This window comes from Eublepharis macularius, chromosome 7 (genome assembly GCF_028583425.1).
Source record: "Eublepharis macularius isolate TG4126 chromosome 7, MPM_Emac_v1.0, whole genome shotgun sequence".
NCBI lineage: Eukaryota > Metazoa > Chordata > Lepidosauria > Squamata > Eublepharidae > Eublepharis > Eublepharis macularius.
In genome coordinates, this window is record NC_072796.1 from 53,399,508 (window position 1) to 53,425,539 (window position 26,032).

General features: G+C 43.2%; 2 long non-coding RNA genes across 2 annotated transcripts; one reads left to right on the forward strand and one right to left on the reverse strand.

Moving 5' to 3' along the window:
- Nucleotides 1-6,554: 6,554 nt before the first annotated feature.
- LOC129333078 (uncharacterized) lies at nucleotides 6,555-7,109 on the reverse strand. Its single transcript, XR_008597390.1, has 2 exons — nucleotides 7,036-7,109; nucleotides 6,555-6,949 (listed from the first exon to the last, which is right to left on the reverse strand). It is a non-coding gene; the product is annotated as an uncharacterized LOC129333078 (long non-coding RNA).
- Nucleotides 7,110-10,279: 3,170 nt separating this feature from the next.
- Nucleotides 10,280-10,834, forward strand: LOC129333082 (uncharacterized). Its single transcript, XR_008597391.1, has 2 exons — nucleotides 10,280-10,353; nucleotides 10,440-10,834. It is a non-coding gene; the product is annotated as an uncharacterized LOC129333082 (long non-coding RNA).
- The last annotated feature ends 15,198 nt before the right edge of the window (nucleotides 10,835-26,032 follow it).

Here is a 26,032-nt window from a genome sequence, read left to right on the forward strand (position 1 = left end):
TTCAAGTTTTGATGGGTAATGTAGGCATCCTGGTTTTGCAGCTGTAATGGAGAGCCAAGCTGCAAGACCTGGATGCCTAAATTTCCAAGCAAAAATTGAGGGAAGTTGACAAGTGTCCAAACTGTGTCAGGTGTCACTTGTAGCTTGTCTCTATGTTGCTCAGCACAAGCATGTCTTTCTGTGCTGAACGGGTTTCTATGTGTACGTCTCGTTTCCCCCAACCAAACATCCCCAAATCAGATTGAAGTTTTCAGTTCTTCAAAAGGTCCCCATTCACGTGAGACATGTGAGAAGTGCTCAGAGTGGAGGGGAAATGTGCTTGTGGCGCAGAATGTGACATAAAAGAGCCACCTGCCACAAGGGCGGCCCACCAAGAACATGTTGCTTTACCCCCCTTGAAAATCTGGTGAGTGTGATCCTCACCTTAGGCACACACCAAGATTAGAGCGGGACAATAAATTTTGGCATGAAGTGTCCAATCCCATCGTAGAATCACTGTGCATGGTTTCGTAATGCAAAGGATAGACTACCAGAACGGATAGATCTAACCATGCACTGAACTTGGAAAAGGGATGTTCCATCACATCTGTCTTCTCACCTTTCAGGAATATAATAGCCCTGGGTTCTGGGTCTTCCACTTGCACACAACACAGGATCATTTTTCTGTGTGAAAGAAATTGATAGATCCCCACAACTAGAAATAAATAGACGAACCACGCTACCTGGATGTTGTCGCATACAGAATCACTCAAATCCACCCCACAACAGCAGGAGCCGCACATTTCCCACATGTAATGTTAATATACTTCTGATGTTAATGTTGAGTCATCTCAGTCCCAACTATGTCAATCTTCTGTCGTGCTATGCTATAATATTACCTGCATGACAAGGTGTTGACATCCTGATTTCCACGGGATTGAGGGTCTGCAGGTCATGCGAGAATAGCTCCTCCGATCCCTCCTGGAGCACTAAGGTGTCCAGCCGCACTTGACCCACCACCTGCAGAACCATGCTTCTGGCTATGCGTTTCGTGTTCACACTTGCATCACCACGTAGAATGCTCTCAAGCTCCCGGTAGTAGGGGCAAGTGATGGGTGCATTTCCAGACCAGCTATTATGCACCCGAGATGCATGGTCTTGGTCTTTGACCTGCACTCCAGAGCCGATCTTCTATGACTCCGGGTTGCCATCTGCTCGGAGATCCATTCAAAGTAGTCCAGGTTTCTATGTGTATTCCGAAGGGCCTCCTGTATTTTTTCCTCTCCCCAAAAGTGAAGGAGGTCCATAATTTCTCTGTGTCTCCAAGAAATCCCCCGCTTAACATAGCTGTCTCCACCATGAGACATGTTTTTTTAGAAAGGGAAATCCAAAGACTGTACTTATATCGCTGAAGATAAAGCTTTGGTAGGCTGTGTGTCTCAAAGACACGCTGGACTTCCCTTGTTAAGTTCGAAAGCAAAAGTGATTTCCGCACGCCTGTTGCAGATTAAAGGGGGGTTTGTTTCCGCGCCAAAATTAACAGCTAATAGTTTCGAATTTCGTAATAGCGATATTCAAAAAGTGGTCTACGTTGGCAAGAAAAAAGCTTGATAAACAATGTGGAGGGCACCAAAGACGGGCAGTGGAGGAATCAGGGAAAGTTTGGAAAAATGGGATGGAGAAGTTGTGAATAAACAATGTTTTTTGCCTGATCGATAGAATGTGTTTTTGGACAAAACAGGTTGGAATGCCTGTTCGACATTAGATTTCAATTGCACAATGACGATGTGGGTAAAAATTATAATAGCGCTATACCATTTATGTTCACCAAAAAAACTTTTTTCGTGAGACGCTCAGGTTTGTGGGAGCTTGGGAGGGGGGGAGCTTTGGCACGGCTAGACATGTGATCATGAAGCGTTGCAAGTGGATCATAATCGATATGGGGCAGTCACATGGAGACGGATAAAGGCGAAATAAAGAGTAAGAAGATGTGATTGGGAGAATTGCTAGAGAGACGAAATGAGGTGGGTGTTCTGCGGAACATGACGTTCTTTTAGCACTAAATTTTTGGCCGTGTGACGACGGCCACTATTTCACTGAGCATCAGTGCAGTGCACATGACTGGTGATTAGGTCTATGTATCAGTAGAGCCGGGAAGATGTTCCAGTTTATATAAACTATTGTAACACCACCAGCAGAATGTTCAAACTGTTTAGTGGGTAAGCCTGGGAAACAGTCTATTCAGATTTTATAGTTCTAGTTCACCAGCCATGTACTTCATTATAAAACTACTAAGTTAGATGGGAGCTTTATGAAAAAGTGGTTATGGTTTGCATCCTGCCTAACGTATAGAAGTATAAATGTGCCCCATAAACAGAAATGCCATTCTGTACTGGGTTGGACCCTGGGGGTATTATGGACTACAATGGGAGGGGGAAGGGGAGGAAGCCAGTGCAAATTTTCCATGGAAAACAAGCCACTATCATCTTTGTATTGTTCTAAATTATTTGAAGTGAAGGAGTGTGGTTGAGAAAGCTCATGAAAATGACAGTCCTTATGGCTCAACAGTCAGTCATAGTTTAGGTTTAGCATTACAGTGTCTCTGCTGGATGGACACGGATACCTAAGAAGGTACAAGATGTATTTTGATGGCTCATTCTATTCAGTTACACATTTAAATTGAAAATTAAAGCACTTACCTCACATTGTGATCTCTTCCAAACGGTTTCTTGGCCTTTCGGCTAAGATCAGGAGTAGTGTGTAGTTCCATCAAAGAGACAAGTGTAAATTTTCTGTTCACAAGAAAAAGGAAAAGAAGTGAAAAATCACATTCACAAGTTATTTATGCTTGTTGCAATTCACATTGACAAGGTCCACACTGTCTACCAATACCCAACATGCAATAATAAAGTTCACGATATGTACAGTTTACAGTAATAAAGTTTACAACATGTACAGTTTCCAAAGTCCTGAAAGGAACCGCTCGTATATTGCAATATCCAAAAGTTCAGTCAAACACAAAGTACAATCCAGAGCAGCAAGGCACCATTTGCAGTAAAGCAAAACTCCGTTTGCTAAGGATGGCAAGGTACAATCCAGAGCAGCAAGGCACCATTTGCAGTGAAGCAAAACTCCGTTTGCTAAGGATGGCAACGAGTATGAGCCGGCAATGTCTCTCCGCTCGTTTCAGACCGAATCGTCTTTCCTCAGGCCAAAATGTCTGAAATTAACAATATACAATGATACTGCAAGCCTCGCGTCAAGACCTAATAATTATACATACAAATATCCCGGTATTTTACTTACTAAGAAATCCTATGCGGTTGGGTAACCGTTTCACATTAATTGCTCCGTAAATTTTCTGTGTGCGCTCCCAGTTCCTCCCTAACCTTTTAGCTAATCTAGGGGGACACGCCTTAGTTATTTAAAGTCCCACCACACTTAGTCCCTACACAGTTAGCATAAGTTTAGTAGCATAGGGAGGGAAGGAAACTGGGTCTACCAGGTATAGTGAGGAGGAGGGAGAAGGAAAGGAACAAACAAGGAAGTACAGTTCCTAATTTAAAGAAAAGCCGAAAGATCAATATCATGATTAAGCCCGTGAGGAATCATGGTGTTTAGCCTGAAAATCCATCTAATTTCTGTCTGGAGGAGAAACTTCTGGTGGTGTCCTGGCTTAGTTATATTCTCTAGAACCGAAAATTTAAAGGTTCTATTAGAGGGATGCGCTGAATCAAAATGTTGATACAAAGGGGTGTCCAGGTTGTGATTTTTTATTCTTGATAAATGTTCCTGTATACGGAGACGTATCGAACGGCTGGTACATCCCACATATAAGAGACCACAATTACATTGAAGAAGGTAGATGACATTCATGGTACTGCATGTGGAAAAGGACCTGGAATATAGGGGGCTACCTGTGAGCGGATGTTGAATGTGTTTCAAATCTATACTCAGACTGCATACACTACAGTGACCGCAGGGAAAATGTCCAATGGGAAGATCGTTCTTTTCTGCCGTTTTAAAATCCGAGTGAACTAGCAAATCACGCAGACTCCTAGTTTGCCGATAGCCTATCTGCGGTAATTTCTCACATCCAGGTAAGTTATTGAGTACGTTCCAATTTTTTCTAATAATGCTAGTAATAGCTCCTGACCTGGGAGTGAAATCAATTGCCCAGGTGATCCTGTCCTGACTCTGATTCCGGGGTCTGTAAGTAAGTAAATGGGATCGTGGTGTAGAATCAGCCTTTTTAATAGCCCGGCTAACAGTCCAACTTGGGTACCCTCGTGATCTGAAAGCTGCGCCCATACGCGATGTTTCTTGCCAGAAATCTTGTTCTGTTGTAGCGTTCCTTTTAATGCGGAGGAACTGCCCCACCGGTATATTTTTCTTTAAAGTTGGTCTATGGTGGGACGTGTACTGTAAGTATGCTGCTCTATCTGTTGGTTTTTTATAGGGTTTAACTCCAAGTGAACGGGCTGAGTGTTTAAATACAATAACATCCAAAAAAGGAAGATGGTCCGGGCTGCTTTGGTACGTGAAGCTGATATTGGGATCAATCCCATTAATCCAATTAATAAACCCCTCTACCTGGTCACTATGGCGTAGAATACAAAAAATGTCATCAATATATCGCCTAAAACAGACAATCTCCTGATGGAAAGGATTGGCAGTATGGTCATAAATAAACTTCTCCTCTAGATGTGCCATGTATAACACCGCAATGCTTGGAGCTGCTGGGCACCCCATAGCGACTCCCTTTATCTGGTAAAAAAATTGGGAGTCGAACCTGAAGTAATTCTTCTCCATGATCAGATCTAGTAAGTCCAGAAGAAAGCTGGTAGGTGGAAATTTTACTGGACGTTGATCAAATACATTTTGGATCACCATCCGAGCATCCTGATGAGGGATGGACGTGTACAATGACTGGACGTCCATGGTAAGAAGCTGGGCCCCCTCTGGGACATCCATATTTTCGACTAGATGAATAAAGTCAGTGGTGTCTTGAATATAGGACTGTACCCCTTTAACGGCTGGTTGTAATATACGATCGATGTAAATAGCCAACGGTTCCAAGACGGAGTTGCAAGCAGATATTATCGGTCTTCCGGGGGGGGACTGCAAGGATTTATGGATTTTAGGTAAACAATAGAATACCGGGACCCTTGGGTCCGAGTTTTGCAATGCCCTGTGTAGGGGCTGATCAATAAGATTATTGCCCAGGGCATTGTCGAGTATGATTTTAATTACCCTTGCGATCTCCTGTGTCGGATCATGGTCTATTGGACAATAGAACTCCCGGTCCTCTAGTTGTCTTAGGATTTCATTTCTGTAATCCATTTTATTCAAGACCACAATCCCTCCCCCCTTGTCGGCTGGCTTAATAATTATATTTGTATCACGCTGCAATTGTCGTATTGCCGTCATTTCTTGATGGGTCATATTGTGCCACGTATGTAGATCCCTCTTCTCTAGCTTTTCAACCTCCCTCAACACCAGTTTCTCAAAGGTGTCGATTTGTATATCGGACACCCTTGGTGTGAAAGTAGATCTGGATTTTAATCCGTCTAAAGGAGGAGCTGCTGAGGCAATGTTACCAAAATGCTTTTTCAATTTTATTTGTCTAAACAATTTAAAGAGATCTATACGAGTATTTAAACAACTGTATCGAGGAGTTGGTACGAATCCCAATCCTTTATTAAGTACACCAAGTTCCACATCTGAAAGAGTCCGTGAAGATAAATTAAACACTATATTCTGTTTCTCCCCCGGCGGGAGAACCGTCCCCTCGCCAAAAAAGGACGTCGGGGTTGGGGGGTAGGAACCACACGGTTTCTGAGAGTGCGGCCCCCCTCTTCTCCAGATAGTTCTGTATCCGAAGGGTCTGTAGTATCAAAATCAAGACCCCCGGAAGTGGATGGTGCCCAGGTCACCCTCTTCTTAGGGGCTGACTCTTTCCAATTATAAATATTTCCAGTAGAATAATCCTGCTTATCGCGATGTAGCTTCCTCATTTTCAGATCCTTCAGCCTTGTTTCACAATCCTTGATAAGTCTATTGGTCTCATTTATTCCCTTGTTGTACTCCTCTTCAGAGTAATCTAATTTAAGTTGTGTCTTAAGGTCCTCAATTCCCTTCTCTATTTCCTCCCTCTCCTGGGCGATGCGCTCAATAAGTAACAGCATTAAATCAAAAGAGCATTTATTTAGAATAGACGCCCATCTCTTCTTAAAGGGCTCATCTGTTTTATACATGCCGGGGGGCTTATGCATACGGAGCCCCCTCGGAATGATATTCTCCTGGCAATATTCAGTAAGTGAAGCGGCATGTAATGTTAACTTGGTGGACTTGGTCAACTGCTCAGTTAATGACTCCCAATCCCGAGTAGAAGCCCCACCCCTGTTGGAGGACAGGGAGGGGATGATGGACAATATTCTCTCGCGTTCAGTGAGGGAGAAAGCAAAAGTATCTCTATAGTCTGCCATTATTACCCTCAATAGTTAACCACAAAAACAAAAGGAGGGATTTCACTTCCAAACTTGTACACAAGAAAAAGGAAAAGAAGTGAAAAATCACATTCACAAGTTATTTATGCTTGTTGCAATTCACATTGACAAGGTCCACACTGTCTACCAATACCCAACATGCAATAATAAAGTTCACAATATGTACAGTTTACAGTAATAAAGTTTACAACATGTACAGTTTCCAAAGTCCTGAAAGGAACCGCTCGTATATTGCAATATCCAAAAGTTCAGTCAAACACAAAGTACAATCCAGAGCAGCAAGGCACCATTTGCAGTAAAGCAAAACTCCGTTTGCTAAGGATGGCAAGGTACAATCCAGAGCAGCAAGGCACCATTTGCAGTGAAGCAAAACTCCGTTTGCTAAGGATGGCAACGAGTATGAGCCGGCAATGTCTCTCCGCTCGTTTCAGACCGAATCGTCTTTCCTCAGGCCAAAATGTCTGAAATTAACAATATACAATGATACTGCAAGCCTCGCGTCAAGACCTAATAATTATACATACAAATATCCCGGTATTTTACTTACTAAGAAATCCTATGCGGTTGGGTAACCGTTTCACATTAATTGCTCCGTAAATTTTCTGTGTGCGCTCCCAGTTCCTCCCTAACCTTTTAGCTAATCTAGGGGGACACGCCTTAGTTATTTAAAGTCCCACCACACTTAGTCCCTACACAGTTAGCATAAGTTTAGTAGCATAGGGAGGGAAGGAAACTGGGTCTACCAGGTATAGTGAGGAGGAGGGAGAAGGAAAGGAACAAACAAGGAAGTACAGTTCCTAATTTAAAGAAAAGCCGAAAGATCAATATCATGATTAAGCCCGTGAGGAATCATGGTGTTTAGCCTGAAAATCCATCTAATTTCTGTCTGGAGGAGAAACTTCTGGTGGTGTCCTGGCTTAGTTATATTCTCTAGAACCGAAAATTTAAAGGTTCTATTAGAGGGATGCGCTGAATCAAAATGTTGATACAAAGGGGTGTCCAGGTTGTGATTTTTTATTCTTGATAAATGTTCCTGTATACGGAGACGTATCGAACGGCTGGTACATCCCACATATAAGAGACCACAATTACATTGAAGAAGGTAGATGACATTCATGGTACTGCATGTGGAAAAGGACCTGGAATATAGGGGGCTACCTGTGAGCGGATGTTGAATGTGTTTCAAATCTATACTCAGACTGCATACACTACAGTGACCGCAGGGAAAATGTCCAATGGGAAGATCGTTCTTTTCTGCCGTTTTAAAATCCGAGTGAACTAGCAAATCACGCAGACTCCTAGTTCGCCGATAGCCTATCTGCGGTAATTTCTCACATCCAGGTAAGTTATTGAGTACGTTCCAATTTTTTCTAATAATGCTAGTAATAGCTCCTGACCTGGGAGTGAAATCAATTGCCCAGGTGATCCTGTCCTGACTCTGATTCCGGGGTCTGTAAGTAAGTAAATGGGATCGTGGTGTAGAATCAGCCTTTTTAATAGCCCGGCTAACAGTCCAACTTGGGTACCCTCGTGATCTGAAAGCTGCGCCCATACGCGATGTTTCTTGCCAGAAATCTTGTTCTGTTGTAGCGTTCCTTTTAATGCGGAGGAACTGCCCCACCGGTATATTTTTCTTTAAAGTTGGTCTATGGTGGGACGTGTACTGTAAGTATGCTGCTCTATCTGTTGGTTTTTTATAGGGTTTAACTCCAAGTGAACGGGCTGAGTGTTTAAATACAATAACATCCAAAAAAGGAAGATGGTCCGGGCTGCTTTGGTACGTGAAGCTGATATTGGGATCAATCCCATTAATCCAATTAATAAACCCCTCTACCTGGTCACTATGGCGTAGAATACAAAAAATGTCATCAATATATCGCCTAAAACAGACAATCTCCTGATGGAAAGGATTGGCAGTATGGTCATAAATAAACTTCTCCTCTAGATGTGCCATGTATAACACCGCAATGCTTGGAGCTGCTGGGCACCCCATAGCGACTCCCTTTATCTGGTAAAAAAATTGGGAGTCGAACCTGAAGTAATTCTTCTCCATGATCAGATCTAGTAAGTCCAGAAGAAAGCTGGTAGGTGGAAATTTTACTGGACGTTGATCAAATACATTTTGGATCACCATCCGAGCATCCTGATGAGGGATGGACGTGTACAATGACTGGACGTCCATGGTAAGAAGCTGGGCCCCCTCTGGGACATCCATTTTTTCGACTAGATGAATAAAGTCAGTGGTGTCTTGCAGTCCATCCCTCATCAGGATGCTCGGATGGTGATCCAAAATGTATTTGATCAACGTCCAGTAAAATTTCCACCTACCAGCTTTCTTCTGGACTTACTAGATCTGATCATGGAGAAGAATTACTTCAGGTTCGACTCCCAATTTTTTTACCAGATAAAGGGAGTCGCTATGGGGTGCCCAGCAGCTCCAAGCATTGCGGTGTTATACATGGCACATCTAGAGGAGAAGTTTATTTATGACCATACTGCCAATCCTTTCCATCAGGAGATTGTCTGTTTTAGGCGATATATTGATGACATTTTTTGTATTCTACGCCATAGTGACCAGGTAGAGGGGTTTATTAATTGGATTAATGGGATTGATCCCAATATCAGCTTCACGTACCAAAGCAGCCCGGACCATCTTCCTTTTTTGGATGTTATTGTATTTAAACACTCAGCCCGTTCACTTGGAGTTAAACCCTATAAAAAACCAACAGATAGAGCAGCATACTTACAGTACACGTCCCACCATAGACCAACTTTAAAGAAAAATATACCGGTGGGGCAGTTCCTCCGCATTAAAAGGAACGCTACAACAGAACAAGATTTCTGGCAAGAAACATCGCGTATGGGCGCAGCTTTCAGATCACGAGGGTACCCAAGTTGGACTGTTAGCCGGGCTATTAAAAAGGCTGATTCTACACCACGATCCCATTTACTTACTTACAGACCCCGGAATCAGAGTCAGGACAGGATCACCTGGGCAATTGATTTCACTCCCAGGTCAGGAGCTATTACTAGCATTATTAGAAAAAATTGGAACGTACTCAATAACTTACCTGGATGTGAGAAATTACCGCAGATAGGCTATCGGCGAACTAGGAGTCTGCGTGATTTGCTAGTTCACTCGGATTTTAAAACGGCAGAAAAGAACGATCTTCCCATTGGACATTTTCCCTGCGGTCACTGTAGTGTATGCAGTCTGAGTATAGATTTGAAACACATTCAACATCCGCTCACAGGTAGCCCCCTATATTCCAGGTCCTTTTCCACATGCAGTACCATGAATGTCATCTACCTTCTTCAATGTAATTGTGGTCTCTTATATGTGGGATGTACCAGCCGTTCGATACGTCTCCGTATACAGGAACATTTATCAAGAATAAAAAATCACAACCTGGACACCCCTTTGTATCAACATTTTGATTCAGCGCATCCCTCTAATAGAACCTTTAAATTTTCGGTTCTAGAGAATATAACTAAGCCAGGACACCACCAGAAGTTTCTCCTCCAGACAGAAATTAGATGGATTTTCAGGCTAAACACCATGATTCCTCACGGGCTTAATCATGATATTGATCTTTCGGCTTTTCTTTAAATTAGGAACTGTACTTCCTTGTTTGTTCCTTTCCTTCTCCCTCCTCCTCACTATACCTGGTAGACCCAGTTTCCTTCCCTCCCTATGCTACTAAACTTATGCTAACTGTGTAGGGACTAAGTGTGGTGGGACTTTAAATAACTAAGGCGTGTCCCCCTAGATTAGCTAAAAGGTTAGGGAGGAACTGGGAGCGCACACAGAAAATTTACGGAGCAATTAATGTGAAACGGTTACCCAACCGCATAGGATTTCTTAGTAAGTAAAATACCGGGATATTTGTATGTATAATTATTAGGTCTTGACGCGAGGCTTGCAGTATCATTGTATATTGTTAATTTCAGACATTTTGGCCTGAGGAAAGACGATTCGGTCTGAAACGAGCGGAGAGACATTGCCGGCTCATACTCGTTGCCATCCTTAGCAAACGGAGTTTTGCTTCACTGCAAATGGTGCCTTGCTGCTCTGGATTGTACCTTGCCATCCTTAGCAAACGGAGTTTTGCTTTACTGCAAATGGTGCCTTGCTGCTCTGGATTGTACTTTGTGTTTGACTGAACTTTTGGATATTGCAATATACGAGCGGTTCCTTTCAGGACTTTGGAAACTGTACATGTTGTAAACTTTATTACTGTAAACTGTACATATTGTGAACTTTATTATTGCATGTTGGGTATTGGTAGACAGTGTGGACCTTGTCAATGTGAATTGCAACAAGCATAAATAACTTGTGAATGTGATCTTTCACTTCTTTTCCTTTTTCTTGTGTACAAGTTTGGAAGTGAAATCCCTCCTTTTGTTTTTGTAAATTTTCTGTTCCCTCAACCACCCACCCACCCTTTCCAAGAATATAGATTAGAACCATATTCATAATAAGCCTCATTTTGGCTTGTCAATCAAAAGGGACACCCAGTGATACCTCATCAATATAAATAATGGATGCTCAGAGTGAATAAGTTAGCTTGCTCAAGTCAGAGGTGACACTGAAGAAGAAAAGGGAATACTTTATGGTCTGTAGTATATGCATTGCTGTGCATCTGGAGAAGAAGGATTATCTTGCCTGTCTCAGCAAGTGGTTCATATTACTACTTAGTTTTCCTTTCTATATCAGAAGCTCCCTAGTGCCTGGTTTATCAATAGAGATAAGCAGCTTTTCACCCTGCCTTGTTATACATTGGCATCTCTCATATCTTAAGCTACATTAACACCAAAGTTCTGAACAGTGATCATTACAGGCATGAAGCAGAGGCCATTTTGATTTAATGTAGATTAGATTTTGAATTAAAACGCTAAGAGGGGAGGAGCCACTCATTACTTCCAGAACAGCAGTGAAGAAAAAGTTTAATGATGCAAAATTGTACCAACAACAGTTTTTGTTAGCATTTGAGAAAGAATTAAAAACATACCTGGATGTCTTGAATATAGATGTAAGTGCAATTTCAAGCTAAGTCTGAGAATGTGTGGTAGAATATAACAGGTTTATGCTTGCATTTATACAGACATGCAGAAACAGAAATCTATCAGTGTCTTGAAAGAAATTTACCCGAAAGTACAGAATTAGAACTGACAAAGAATACCCTGACAGAAAGATCAAACCTGAGCTTAAAACAATGAACTGATTATCAAAGTTTTGCTGAGAATGAGAACCATCATAAATGAGAAGGTAACAGAAACTTATTTATCCATCTGAAAAAGAACTACTAGGATGCAGACCAGGAGGACACAAAGTCGGGATGTCAGCTGTTTAGATTGGAGAAGTAGAGAAGGGCATGAAGGAGCAAATAGCATACATATATACATCAAAATTGGAAAATCTAGTCACTTGCACAAGCCAGTTATCCCATATGTATCTTGCAGATTTTGTAGTCTAGTTTTCATTAAATTTGCAAACACTGATGTTCAGCATTGCTTCTGTAACTAACTAAAGGGTACAGAAATGAAGGAACAATGCTGTCCCTGTTAAGAAGAACGATTATTTTCTGTGGTTTTTTAAAGATCTGATCCAAAGTGGGTAAGGGCTTTATAAAGCTATACGCTGGTCAAAGAAGCATTGTCTTCATGACATCAGAGGATGTACACAAATGTCATAAACAAACCAAAGCAGACAAGAAAAAAAAAGTGTAGCTAAGAGAATCACAAAGAGGTGACAACATAATGAACATAAGGAAATAAGGAGAGTCCTGCTGGATCAGATCCATAATCCATATAGTCCAGCATCCACAGCCATTCAGTAGCACTGGAAAGCCAACAAACAGGGCACAGAGGCCAAGGCTTTCCCCTGTTGTTATCTTCTAGTAGGGGAGGAACCACGGCTTTTAGATGGGAATTCCACCCTGAGGTGGGTCCACTGTGGAGGTGATCAGACTCCCCAAGGATATGACCTCTTACTCATACCAGGGTTCATTTGAGCTCAAGGTACCAGCGGGAGGGAAAGAAAGACACCAACATACCTTACAAATAGAATTTCAGCAAGCATGCATTATATTTACCCAAACAAGGCTTGACCAAGCTGAAGAGATGTTATTGACTGGTCAAGAGAAATCTAACCAAAGAGATTTCTGCCTCACCCTCTTTGAGATTGCCTTTTATCCCCTCCTTCGCTCTTCTTTGAGATCTTACTTGGGGACGGTTGCCAAGGCTCCCATGCCTTGGACATAAACATTGATGCATATTCCCAGCATGCACCCTCAGGCCTGTCACTACTTTGCTCTGGAAACACTACTATGCTCTGAAGCAAAACAGGAGTATACTTGGCCCCATCCTTTTCCCAGTTATGAACTCTTCTAATTCTCAAAACAACTTTAATAGATGCATATTAATAATATGACTTATGCCATATCATGGAACCACCAGTAAGAAACATCAAGGCGAGACCTCTCAGATCAATATGACTGCACTGAGCATAGTGCAGTCTGGAATTACACCAACATACCAGCTGGAAGTCTGTTCGTCTTGTTTCTTGCCCATATCCCAACATACATCAGAAATTACAATACACATCTATTAACAAGAACTAGGGTGTTAAGTTAACAGTTTGGTATTTGGGCCTTAAAGGGCAGCCTGTGATGACAGACCATATGGTCATCTTCTGCCCTTTAATGTTCCTATGCAATAATGTATTTACAAGGCAACTGAGAGACTATGGAGCTAATGCCATCTGCTGCCACAGAGACAGGAAGCCGAAAAATAGATTAGAAAGCTAATAAATGAAATACTCTCAAGAAACAAGCAACCCTGAACTGATATATTTAATTTTGATTCTTTCTATTTGCATAGTATTGACTAAGGTGTATAAAGAGAAAAAAATGTGCTTGCTGGTAAAACAAATGAGCAAGCGCACAGATTTGATCATTCTTTGACAGCAAAAAAATAAATTAATGATACAAATTACTAGCTAATCTATTCAGAATTAAAGAATGGGTGGCTAGGGAGGGCTAGCAGTGGATCATTCACGTTCGAGTATTTATCATGTTATTGACTTTGTATTGAGATCTGTTAAACAATCCCAAAGTAATTAAGGTTCGCAGCATGGCTTTGTCAAAGTGACTGTATTAGGTTCCATTGGGTTGCCATAAACACAGCAGGATCCCAGTGTGATTCTGCCACCTTCACGAAAATCTGAAGCCCTATCCATTTTTTAGATTCAGTACATAGAAAGGATATTTCTGTTGTTTTTTGCCAACATTTTAGCATACAGGGTTGGTCTCATCTAAAATATTAAAGCTAGAGTTTCCCACTTCAGAGAAAGCTTCCATGGGTGGTCATGGTGTTTTTGGGGTGCTTTAGTTCCATCTAGGGGTGCCATTCCCCCACCCGGGGTGTGGGATCCCCTGCTCCCAGCCTCCACCCCCGGCCTCAGCTTACCTGACCAGCAGGAGGGGTGTGCCTCCTGGGGTGCACTCCCAGGCAGTGCAGTGTGCCCCTGGCCAATGTGGTTCACTCCTGTACTCACAGCATCCTGATTCGAGCCTAATTGCACCCTGCAGTGGGCTCAATTTAGGCCAAATCAGGCCTAATTCGGCCCTCTGGTGAGTGCAGGAGCACTTCCAGGCTGCCCCTTGACCTGCGCGATTATGTCACTTCCAGGAAGTGACGTTATTGCGCAAGCTGGTAGCACGTGCACATGCACACTATGTGCATGCATAAACAGGAACACAGCAAGGTAAATGTCGGGCCCCTGATCTCCCACCAGGGGAGTTGGGGGACCTGGTAACCCTTGTTCTGCCCTTCCACATTTTTGAGGTCATCATAACTCAGTATCTCAAATAGAAGAATGATGTGAATAGCTTGCATTCCTTTTGCTAGTTAACTCTGTGATGTAGGATAATTCGTCCTCTGTTCAGTAATATGAAGTGTGTATTTTGAATAGTACACGAGAGAGCTCAGAAAATGGCATGGAAAAGTAACACAAGGCAAACAAAAACTGTACTGTCAAAGTTCATCATGAACATAGTACTGAGTCAGGCAGCTTTGAAGAAGCAGTGCAATAGTTGCTTGGCCACTGCAGCTTGCAGACGCTTTTCCCCACTTCAAGACAGTATTCCCCAGTTCATTGTCACTCAGGACATTAAACTGAGTGATGTATAAAGCAAGAAAACAGTATATGTATATAAATGAATATATTCCAGATTAATTCAGATGTGTCCAAACAGCTTACCAAATGATCACCTCCCTGCTCATGACTGGAGATCAGGATGAATTGAACAGTTCAAGCATAACAGGTTTTGTTTCATATAAGGTAAGACTTAGTTTAACTAGTGATTGATGTATCATATTTAGATAAATAACTGCTACATAAATTATTTAGTAGAAAGCTTGAATTAGACATTCACACTTTGAAATCATTATTGTCAGTTATCAATCAACACCAAGAATAAAGTTTTAAAAAATGAAGATAAGAAATTAAGGAACATGACTTAATATTTATTAATACTGATGTGATCAGCTCCATTCAGGAAAGTTTTCATTAGGGTGGTGCAAAAATATACGTGGAAGATATATGTGGAAATCACTGTTATGTATCATTACTGTGATTTTCTGGAATGGTAAGGCAAATACAAGATGTTCAGGAATTTCAAAAATGATGCCCCCCCCCCCAGAATTAATTGGGTGGCCAGGTTGCAGCCCATGGAGTGGCGGAGGGGTACATGGCATGGTGGCCACCATTTTGGGGCTCTCACAGCAGCCCATGCCAAGAGGCCCATGGCCCTAGGTTCAAATTTTTCAGCCAGCTAAACATGGCTGGCTGGCCAGTCGGCTCAGGAGAGGGCCCGGGCAATGAACTCCAAGAGTTCTTGGAGTTTGCTGCCAGCTCTGGGGGTGCTGCCTGCTGGTCTGCCTCATGGATCATGGATCATGGTCTAATGCTACCTGGCCCACCTGAAGGAGCGGGGCTGGGCACCCAAGAGCATGGGCACTATCACCTTCTTTAGCAAGGCTCACAGTTACCTGGACCCATGTGACTCCTTTGTGGCCCAGCAGGCTTTGGAGGACAGGAGAAGGATGTCTCCCTCCTCCCCGGTCCTGTGCCACCCCATTACCCTGTTCACAATCTCCAGTATCTTGCAGCAGCAACCAAGCATTTGCTGGTCTCTTTTTGAGTCCCAGATGTTTTGGATTATCTTCCTGCTGGCCTTTTATTGGTCTTTCTGCATGGGGGAGCTTGTCTCCAACCTCCACAGGGACTCTTCTGAGTGGGGCCTGGAAAACCAAGAGGTTTCTGTGATGACAACCAGGATCTACATCATCCTCTGGTATTCCAAGACTGACCAAAAGGGGTGGGAAGAGCACAGCCACATGAGGGCCGCATCCAATGCTGTATTATGACCAGTACAGGCCACCAAAGTCTACTTTGAAATCCATCTGCAGCATTCAGGCCCTTTTCTTATACACATAGATTGCTCCCTGATGCTGCAGTTCCAGTTCTCTTGCTTCCTCAGATCCTGCCTGGTGGCAGCTGGCTTTCCACAAACAGACTTTGAAACCTACTCCTTCCTGACTTCAGTATTCCATCATCATGGATACAAGTCACCAGGTGGTGATGGTCTGGTGCTTACAGAACCTAAATTCATCCAGTGTTCACGGAATCCCACTAATGGTCTTGCTTTTGGTAGTTCTTGCACAAGGTCGGCACAAATTGGTATGGATGTTTGGGCACAGCATCATTCACTGTGACTTACGTGTCACTGTCTGAATGGGGATAGCAGCTGGAATCAGACAACCATCAAGGAAACCTGGATCAGCATCAAGGGGATGCTTTGGGACTCACTGATGCCAACAGTGCTTTGCCAGGCCAGGTGTCACAGCCCTCTGGATGCCCTGGGGAGAATGACTTGTGCACATGGCTGGAATTGGAATGCTGGCATTTCATTATGACAGATCTGGAACGCCTCTGTGGACTCTTTCCTCAGATACACCTTCTGTGATCGGACTTGTTTGAGTGGCGTTTTTGGCACAGATCTTCTTGCCCAGAAAGGGTGGACTTGGCTGGGTAGAAGTTGGCTGAGGTGAAGGGCAGTTTGTGGAAGCAGTGGGGGACATCCTGATTCCTCACTTGGACATATTGTTTTGACTCAAGATGCTGTACTGCCTGGATGGTGTGCACCTGTCCAGCTGGGGACAGGACATCTGGATGCAGAACATTACAAATAGTTGCAGCTTTAGGAGCTTTGGCGGGAGCCTTTTTGTGGCTCCTGTGTTGGTTTGGGCAATGGGCTTGGATTCTTTTGGGAGGAGACGTGGCCTGCAAGTCCAGGTTCCCCAGAAAGGGGATCCCCTTAAGGAATTTTGAGAGTGAAGCAGGGCAAGTGTATGCCTAGTATCCTCACTCACAGGTGGCAGGTGATCCACACAGGGGCATATACCCACATGGTATCCTGATAGCCACCACTCTGTGGTTCTTCCCTTCAGCAGGAGGTCTGAGGAGGCATGGTGGTTCATTGGTTGGCAGGCAGGTCAGTCGATGCTTGGATCCAACCCCATGTGTCGCCAGTGCTCCACAATCACTCCAATAAATCAAAAATTCCAAATTACAATATTTACTCAAATGCAAAACTAGGGTTTTTTTCCAGGTATGCCAAAAAAAGAGGGGATTGTCTTACTTTTGCATATATTTACAGTTAAGTGCAATATAATTTTTTTTGTGTATAACATTTTTAAGAAGAGTCATCTTACATTCAAGGTCATCTTCCTTTGGAGTAAATATATCTCCTCTAAGCAGAGATAACAAAATGTATGTCTCCATCTTGAGACACTTCTCTAGTTTTCAAACCTTGGACTTTCCCAGTGCAAATACATAGAATGGTACCATTTATTGTTTCCTTCCTTGAGGTAATTAACATGTGATTTAAACTAGGGCAACCAGATCTAGAAAGTAATAAAGTATGAGACATCCACTGACTTCCCACTTCATGAATCAGCTTTATTACTATCTAAGTCTGAAGGTAGCATTTTTAGGGATGGGTGCTTTCAAAAAAGTTTAAAGATCTATTCTTTGATACATTCAAGATTAAACTGGAATGAATGGTATATTTTAAGAACATTTGTTTTGGTTACTTTTTAATATCCTGTAATAAAGATAGCACAGTTACCAGAACAGGTAAACACTAACTCTTTTCCTTAAGAAAAGTTTTATGCTTTTGTTATTCATATAGGGATGGTTCTTACTTTTTCATCCCTGTTGTTTGAACTGAAAATCCCTGACTTAATTTAGCTTTTCCCTGTATTCTTGCATTAATTTAGCTTTTTCTTATTCTTGCATTAAATTTCCACCATAAAATGTGTGTATTTTAAAAGTTATTTGTGCATCAAACATCAAAATTAAACATATATATTATAGCATTATATATATTATGTACATTGTATGTATATTGCATTTTTAAAATGTACATGCATACATAATACAAACCAGTTTAAAAAACCAACAGTAAAAAACAGAACTGAAATGTTAGCTTCCCAAATATAGGCAATATAAAAGAAAACAAAATAGAGAATATTTACTTACTAGCTAGTATATAGGCCCATTTTATTGTTTCTAACAACAGTTACTCACTGTGTGGGACCACTGAGTTGGCCAGAAATACACTTTGCCCGAGTCATAATCCCATCTGGTCTGAATCAGCTATTTCCTTTCCTACATGCTGCCTCTGTTTAAGTTGCTTTCACACAGCATAACTTTGACCTAGGTTAAATTGACCCAGACTGCTGCCTAACACACTGATTTCTGGGAAACTCCTGCCAACACATCATCTTTATTTATTTGATTTGGACTTTTTCATTTTCTGCATTCTGAAGGACTGAGGATTGTTCTGATGATTCAAACATCCAAAAGTATAAATAATGCAAATTCATTTCCAAATGAAAAACTGTACAAACTATTAAGCTTGGAGATGCTTACTAGCATCCTACTGATAGCCATGAAAAGCAAGCTGAAACTAGAGGTGTTACAGGGCTACTGCCAGTTGTTGACCATATGAAGCTACTAGAGTTGTGTAATTTTAATTTTGCCATTTTAGATTTGGATCCGGAATTTTGGAATGAAACCACTGCTGTTATTGTTTTGTTTTCAGTGGCCCTGTGGCCGTTTTGGATTTTGTCTGTTTTGTTACCATTGTGTGTGTTATGTGCCATCAAGTCACCTCTGACCTATCGCAACCCTATGAACAAAAGACCTCCAAAATGTTATATATCATTTTTTACAGTGCAACACATGCACTTTGCCGCTTCCCCAACTGTTCCTGCTGGAGGGGGGAGGGAAATGGCACCTTGGGGCAGCCTTCTTTGCTTAGAATGGCCCCAAAATGACATTCCTCTTCCTTCTTCCACTGGCCCATTATGTTTTCTGTGGAAGCAGAATGTACACACACACACACACATTAACAGGACCCCAAGGAGACTGAGTGTCAACAGGCAGGCACGCACAGTGGCAGGAAAATGGATGATGCTTCCCTGATTGTCCTTCCCAGGGTGGTGGGGAGAGGGAAACGGCACTCTGGGGCAGTCAGCTTTGCTTAGAATGGCTCATTTTCCATGTTATACACACCCCTAGAAGCTAGCTCATGCTGAGTCAGGCCATTGGTCCAGTTAACTCAGTATTATCTATTCTGACTAACAGCAACTCTCCAGGATTTTGGGAAGATGGGAAAAGTCTTTGGTAACAAATGCTACCTGAGATGGCTACCTTTTGAGTGGATGCACCTTGGATATTTTGCTTGTTCTCTTCTATTAGACGATAGTTGCTTCCCTAAACAAAGTGTCAACCAGGGATATGAGATAATCTGTAACTGGACAGACCAGGGTTTGATCTTCTGCATGCCAAGCATGTACTCCACAATGCCCCTTACCAAAGATAGAGGTCCAGCAGCCTTGGTTTTGTTCTTTATTGTTGACCTAGATTCTGATATAATAGGGGTACTTTGCCCTTTCAATGATGATATGCAAGGGAGTACATTATGAAACAGTATTCTTTGATACTACCGATTTTCCAGGCAGTGGCCCAGGGAATGCAGTTCCCAACCAGCACAAGACAGGTGCAGGGCCAGGTGGAGATGCAGTTCTGGCTTGCTTCTTTGTGGGTGTGCCTAACCATCATTAGAGAGAAGTGTGGCTGCAGAGAGAGGGACTAGCTTTGGGGCTTTGTAAAATCAAACCTTTTGTTCACTCTCCTTGATGTCTAGGGGTCTTTAGATAAGAGGGAGGACTGCATTTTGTGCAAATTTGGTACCATTATCTTTATAAACAGCTGCCCCAGATCCTTGCATACATTCTCCATTTAAAATAATGGTCTCAAGTTCTGGAACCCCAAAAACCCCACATTGATTTGAATCTCAAACCAGTAATGTCCTACCTCAAAATAAACAAACATGGAAATACCTCCCCCCCCCCTGCCCATATCTGAAATTATAACGAAGTCTTTCTTGGTGCAAGCCTCTAACAACAGTCATTTAACTATTAGAAACATTGTGATCAAACATTGTAAGAGCCCTGCAGCCTAGTTCATATTGATTTGAGTTGGGGGTGGGGTGGGGAAGCATCAAAGTAAGATTATGGTTTTGGAAATGATGCTTTAAAACTATTCAAAAGGTTAGTCCTCATAGGATAGTGAAAACTTCAGTCTAGTCTCCACCTCCAAGGGTAGAGCTTTTAAACGTATGGCTTACGGTTGCCACTTGCTTATTTGCACTCTTCCTGTGTTTTAAAGAACAAGTTTAGTAAATGAAGCTTATTCTGGATGGAGGTAAGTGCTGGGAAAAGCTTCACCTATTCCATTTACATGTGTCAAGCTGGCATTAAAACCACAGTGGAAAAAGTCTAATTCCAATGCACGGATTTCAGAGTGCATTTTTAGTAGTTGTAGCCCAGGTACTTGACAGGGGAATCACAAAACACAAAGCAGGTACAGAATCTAAACCTTGTGTCATCTTAGAGATGACCAAGGCACTCTGAAATTCCTTTGTGTTTTCATTATATTGAAGCAGATCACAGAACAGCCTAGTCCTCGGGTGCCATCGAGTTAATCGGTTATAAAATGCAGAGTCAAGACATCCATGTCATAAACAAGCATCCAGCTTAGTTTCCAATTTGGAAGGCAACACTATCAATACAGAAAAACAGTATCAGCAGCATGCTTCAAGAAAATTAATCAGTAAGGTGGTGTGGGGAATCCTCTGGCTTCCTCTTAAGAAGGTACATGTTCCAGTATTTTAAATAAAGCACTCAAGGAGTTAATGGAGTCCGCAGCCGAGTGTTTGCTTTCTTCTGTTTGAAATCAAACATCTGATCTTTATCTGAGGTGACAGGTTTAATGCCTTTCTTCTCTGATAAATTTTGAGCTGAAGAGGAATGCAAACACATATATCGGTGTGGTTATATAAGTGCTCATCGGAGCAAGCCAATATTGGCTGCTTCACCCTCTAATAAACAGCAAAGCCCTGAGCTGGTGCCACATGTTTTGATTTCTTTTTTTATTTTTACATCATTTACATGGCTTTGGTGAGATTTGTCAGAGGTCAGATAATTTGACAAGGATTTGGGCTCTAGGGAAATTGCCAGTTTCCTCATATTTTATATGTTTAACCTAACTTTTATTTATAATGGAATATTTTACTCACAAAAGGTTACCATTCCAATGCCAAAAGTCTAAAGACAGTTGAAAATAAGTCAGGTTTTATACCAGACTCATAATAGACTTGAAATTTTTAAAAATGGGAACTAAATTCAGAAAAAATAAGATGATATTTAACAAATTCAGTTGTAAGTTATGGTACTAGAAAATTGGGCTAAAAGTAAAAATATATATATATATAGATGAGATAACAAACTAAGCCTGGAGATGATAAGGTCTAAGCATTATGTAGGACTAAGTAACCCAAAATGGTATATGAAAAGCAGGCATCTTTTGGTGGAGAGGGAGATGTTGGTGGGTATATTTCATTTTAGCTTTTAGTCTGTAAAGCTTTAATTATTACTTGTAAGCTTCCTTGAGCCAAGATGAAAAATGGGGTATAAATACAACTAAGAAATTAAAAATAGTGTTTATCCTGGGCATATTTTGACTTAACTGGGCACATTCTTGAAGGAAAACAATCCCAATAGCCACCATAATACTTGATCTGATTAGATTAAACTACAGCAATATGTTCTACATTGAGTGATACTTGAAAAGTAATCAGACACTACAACTGATTCTCGATTTTGCACATGGACTACTGACTGACAAACACAGACACGAAGATAATTCACAACTCCCGTTGTCAAATGTCTGTACTCACGATCATGAATTTTCAAGCCCAGTTCAATTGTTTGGTTGATCTAGACTTGGAGATACAAAGGACTGCCCTGCCCACCCCCTCATTCACTAAGATCCTCAGGAGAAGCTTTGCTACCAGGACCGCACCATTTGAGATGGCATCAGTGGTAGCAAGCAAGATTTTTTTTTCATTGTTGCATGCATTTTCTGGAACACTTTCCTAAATGAAGTGAAACTACAACTTCCCTTCAATGTCAAGATCTTTGTTTTTTTAAGAAGGGTTAACAACGTAACTTTTTACTAAGCCATATTTTTTGTCCTCCTTGCAGATGGTTCATCTTGCATTATATTTATTTATTTATTTGTAACAAGATTGTTTTACCCCACCTTTCTACCCTCACAGGGCCACCAAGGCTGTTAACAAATTAAAACATAAAATCTCATTTAAACCCCATTAAAACACACAAAAATATCATTAAAACCATTTAGAACCAGAAATTAAAATAAATATAAAATAAAAAAAACAAAAGTTAAAAACACTGGACAAGGAGGAAGGGTCACTGAAGAAATGCCAAGTGAAACAAAAAAGTCTTCACCCACTGGCAGAAGATGGCAACACAAAGAGACAAGTGAATCTCTCTGGGCTTCAGATGTTTGATGCCACTACTGAGAAGGTCCTCTTCTGGTTTACAACCCACCTCATCTCAGGAGGTAAGGGCACTCAAAGCAGGGCTTCCAGATTACTGCAGTGGTTGGGGAGTTTCAAAAGGGAGTAGGCACGTCTTATAATAATAACTGAGTAACATTCAATTTATATACTGCCCTTCAGGACAACACCCACTCAGAGTGGTTTACAAATTATGTTATTATTATCCCCACGACAAACACCCTGTAAGGTAGGTGGGGCTGAGAGAGACCCAAGAGACTCAAGGTGGGGCTGAGAGAGCTGCGACAGACCCAAGGTCACCCAGCTGACTTCAAGTGGAAGAGTGAGGAATCAAACCCGATTCTCTAGATTAGAGTCCTGTCACCCTCAACCACTACACCAAACTGCCCCCCCTCTTCAAGGATGTTGGTTTGAAACCATATAGAGCTTTAAATGTTAGCACTGCCACCTTGAATTGTGCATGGAAACAGATTGGGAGCCAGTGCAGCTGAACCAAGACTGGAGTGATATGTTCCCGCTACAAACAACATCCTGGTTGCAGCATTATGCACCAATTAAAGTTTCTGACCACTTTTCAAGGGCAAGCTCCAAGTAGAGTGCATTACAGTAATCTAATCATATTTCTTTTTTTAAAAAAAACCCACTTATTTTCCTATTTTGCTAAACATAGGTATAAAAAGAGAAAAATAGGAACAAAAGAAAAAATCTCCTAAATACAAAATAGCTGTTCAACCAGCCATCAAAGCCTATCTTACTTAGATACAATTACAAAGCCACCCAAACTATTACTAAACCATAGTTTCAACATGGGCAGCCCAATTCTGAGCTGGGGGAGAGAGACGAAAGCACTCAGGAAGCCAACTAAGGATTCAGCCATCATATCCCGGACTTACACTGGTGAAACCCCCCTCCTACAACTGCATCTGGTCACTGCGGCAGGGCAAGGTGCAAGAGCGGAGTAGGTCCCTGCACCGGTGGCCAGGAGGGTGGGCTGGTGGACAGGAGGTGAGTTAGTTGGCTCCCTAAGTTGCTTCGGGTTCAGGCATGCCCCAACAGTAGCAGAAAGTTATGCCACTAAAAACACCCATTGTTCAGGAAAACTTGGCCGCCCCTCCACCCGGCCTCACCCAAGCAGCCTGGCAGATCGCAGGATGCTGAGTACCATGGGGTCCAATTTGCTCCTTCCTCCTGTGGCAGCCAACCCCCCTTCCAAGTTACCAATTAGTTGCCCATCCACTCTACATAACCTCTGGCCAGGACAGCTATGATGACCCCAGGTGAATAGGGACGTAGCCAGAGGCTCTGCCCAAGAACTCGCTGCCATGGGGGCATAAAGCGCAAGGTGAGAGAGAATGCACAAAATGGCAGGATGAGAGTGCACAGGGGAACTTACTGAAATTCAAGGCATGCCTTGCACTGACACAAGGGAGGAGAGCTAAGTCTGGAATGGCTGACTAACATGTACCATCGAAATTGCCTTGCAGGTTTCCCATATCCAGAGTCCTGGCTCAATAAGGGTTGAGGGTGCACTAACAGGTAAGAAGGAGCTGAGGAGTCAGCTGCCCAGCTTGCTTGCTCACACTGGGCTCCCCTCTGCCCTCACTGGCACCCCATCTCTGTGGTTGAGGCTTGCCAGCAAGGGGGTGAAACAAAACCCTGCTCATGAGCCAGGACAATCTATGCCTGCCAAAGAGGCAGATGCCCAAGGAGTCATGCCTGACACAGCTGATGGAGGGGGGAGGTCTTCCAGCAGCCCATGCTGGGATGCCATTTAAACTCCCTCTCCCCCCCCCCCTTCATGCAGGAGAGACAGTGTGGCCACAGATTAGGGTGCTCTGCTCTTGTAACTCCCTGTCGATGGCGGGTGCACAACCCCTCGACTATCTCCCTCACAGGATCAGAGCTGCAAGCAACCATGGGAGCAGACCATCCAGATGCAGATGAGGAGTACTTTTTCATCATGAGAGCACGCATCATCTGGCTGCTGGCAGCACCTGTAACAATGGCTCTCTGCTGCTGCCCTCAGCCATAGACACCCTCCCGGGATGTGGCAGACTTGGCTGGGGCTTGTGCAAGGCCGGGATTCTTGCCACACGTGTCTTATTCCATTTCAGGCAGGTTGAGACTCCACAGGGAGGTCAAGGAGCATGGTTGTTTCAGGCCCCAGTGATCCTCCTCAACTGCCATTCAAGCCAAGCCTAGGGAGCAGTTCCCCAGGCAGCTCACATCCCAGCCTCACTCCTGTGAGGCAGCACAAGGAATGGATCTGGTTGATACGATTGCTGCCAAACAGGCTCCACTCACTTCCTGGCAAGGGACATTGGCAAGATATGTCCAGACATCCTCTTTGCTTTTGGCAGTTCAATAAATTCTGTGTTGAACAGCAACTTCCTCCTTGTCTGTTTGTGTCATGAGTCAGCCCCAGCCCCGACTGGCCACCTTACCTAGTGCCTCAGAGTCCTCCTCAGAGTCCTCCTCAGAAGATGAGCAGGAAGGGCTAGCAGGATCTCCTCTAGAGTCGGAAGCCCCTGCAGAAGCTATTGGAGAGGAGGAGCAGCCAGAAACCACTGCTGCTGCTCCAGAGGGAATTCAGCAAGAACGGCCTGGAGCTTCTGCAGAGACTGTCAGGAACGAGGAACAGCCAGAAACCTCCACAGAGGCTGTAAGAGACAAAGACTCCCCCAGGGCAAGAGCGAAATCTGAGCCTCTGGGGCCAGCTGAAAGGAGGAAACTTAGAGATAAGACAGCGCTTCTGGAGAGGCGTAGGAGTGGCCGTCTGCAAGCACAACGCTGGGCTGAGCTGTTCGAGGGAGAGGCAACAGCTGTCCCTCATTAGGACAGCAATAAAGGAAGATGCTGAGGAAACCAAGCGTGGAAGCAACTCAGCTCGCCACTCCCTGCTACCTGGACGTTCGTGTACCCTGCTCTACTGCTTGCTTGGACTTTGACCTTGGCCTGCTTACTGACTACTCTTCTGCCTGCCCCTCTCTCTCTGACTGATAGCCTGACCCTGACACCTGGCCTGACTCCTGGACCCTGGTTTTGCTGTCTTGTAATACTGAACTCCTGCCTGCTGTGTTCAGCCCTGCAGTACCAGTGAGCCTCCTGCCTGCTGTGCCCAGCCCTGTGTGCGACAGTTTGCATGTGGATGATAGTAGTTCCCCCCTCCACTTCCCTGTAGGGCTGCCCTTTCACACATCTAAGCGAATGGTTCCTGGCTCTGGGCTGGGACAGATGGGTGGCCCCAAAGAGGCTCCAGCTGCCTCCATGCCTTGGCTTTCCTCTGCTGCCAGAAGGAACAGGTGTACAGGAGCACCTTGGAGGCTTTGGCCCTGTCCAGCTTCCATTCCTCCCCTCAATTTCACTGCAGGCAGTGGAGTGGGACTCGTAGTGTTGCCTGTAAGTGTCTGGTGGGATGGGGGTGAAGCACCACAGAGGACTCATTCCCTGACAGACAGTGTTGCTGGCATCTGATAAGCCAGGCAGAAGACTGCTGCATGTGGAAAGTGAGGTTGATGCCGGGAG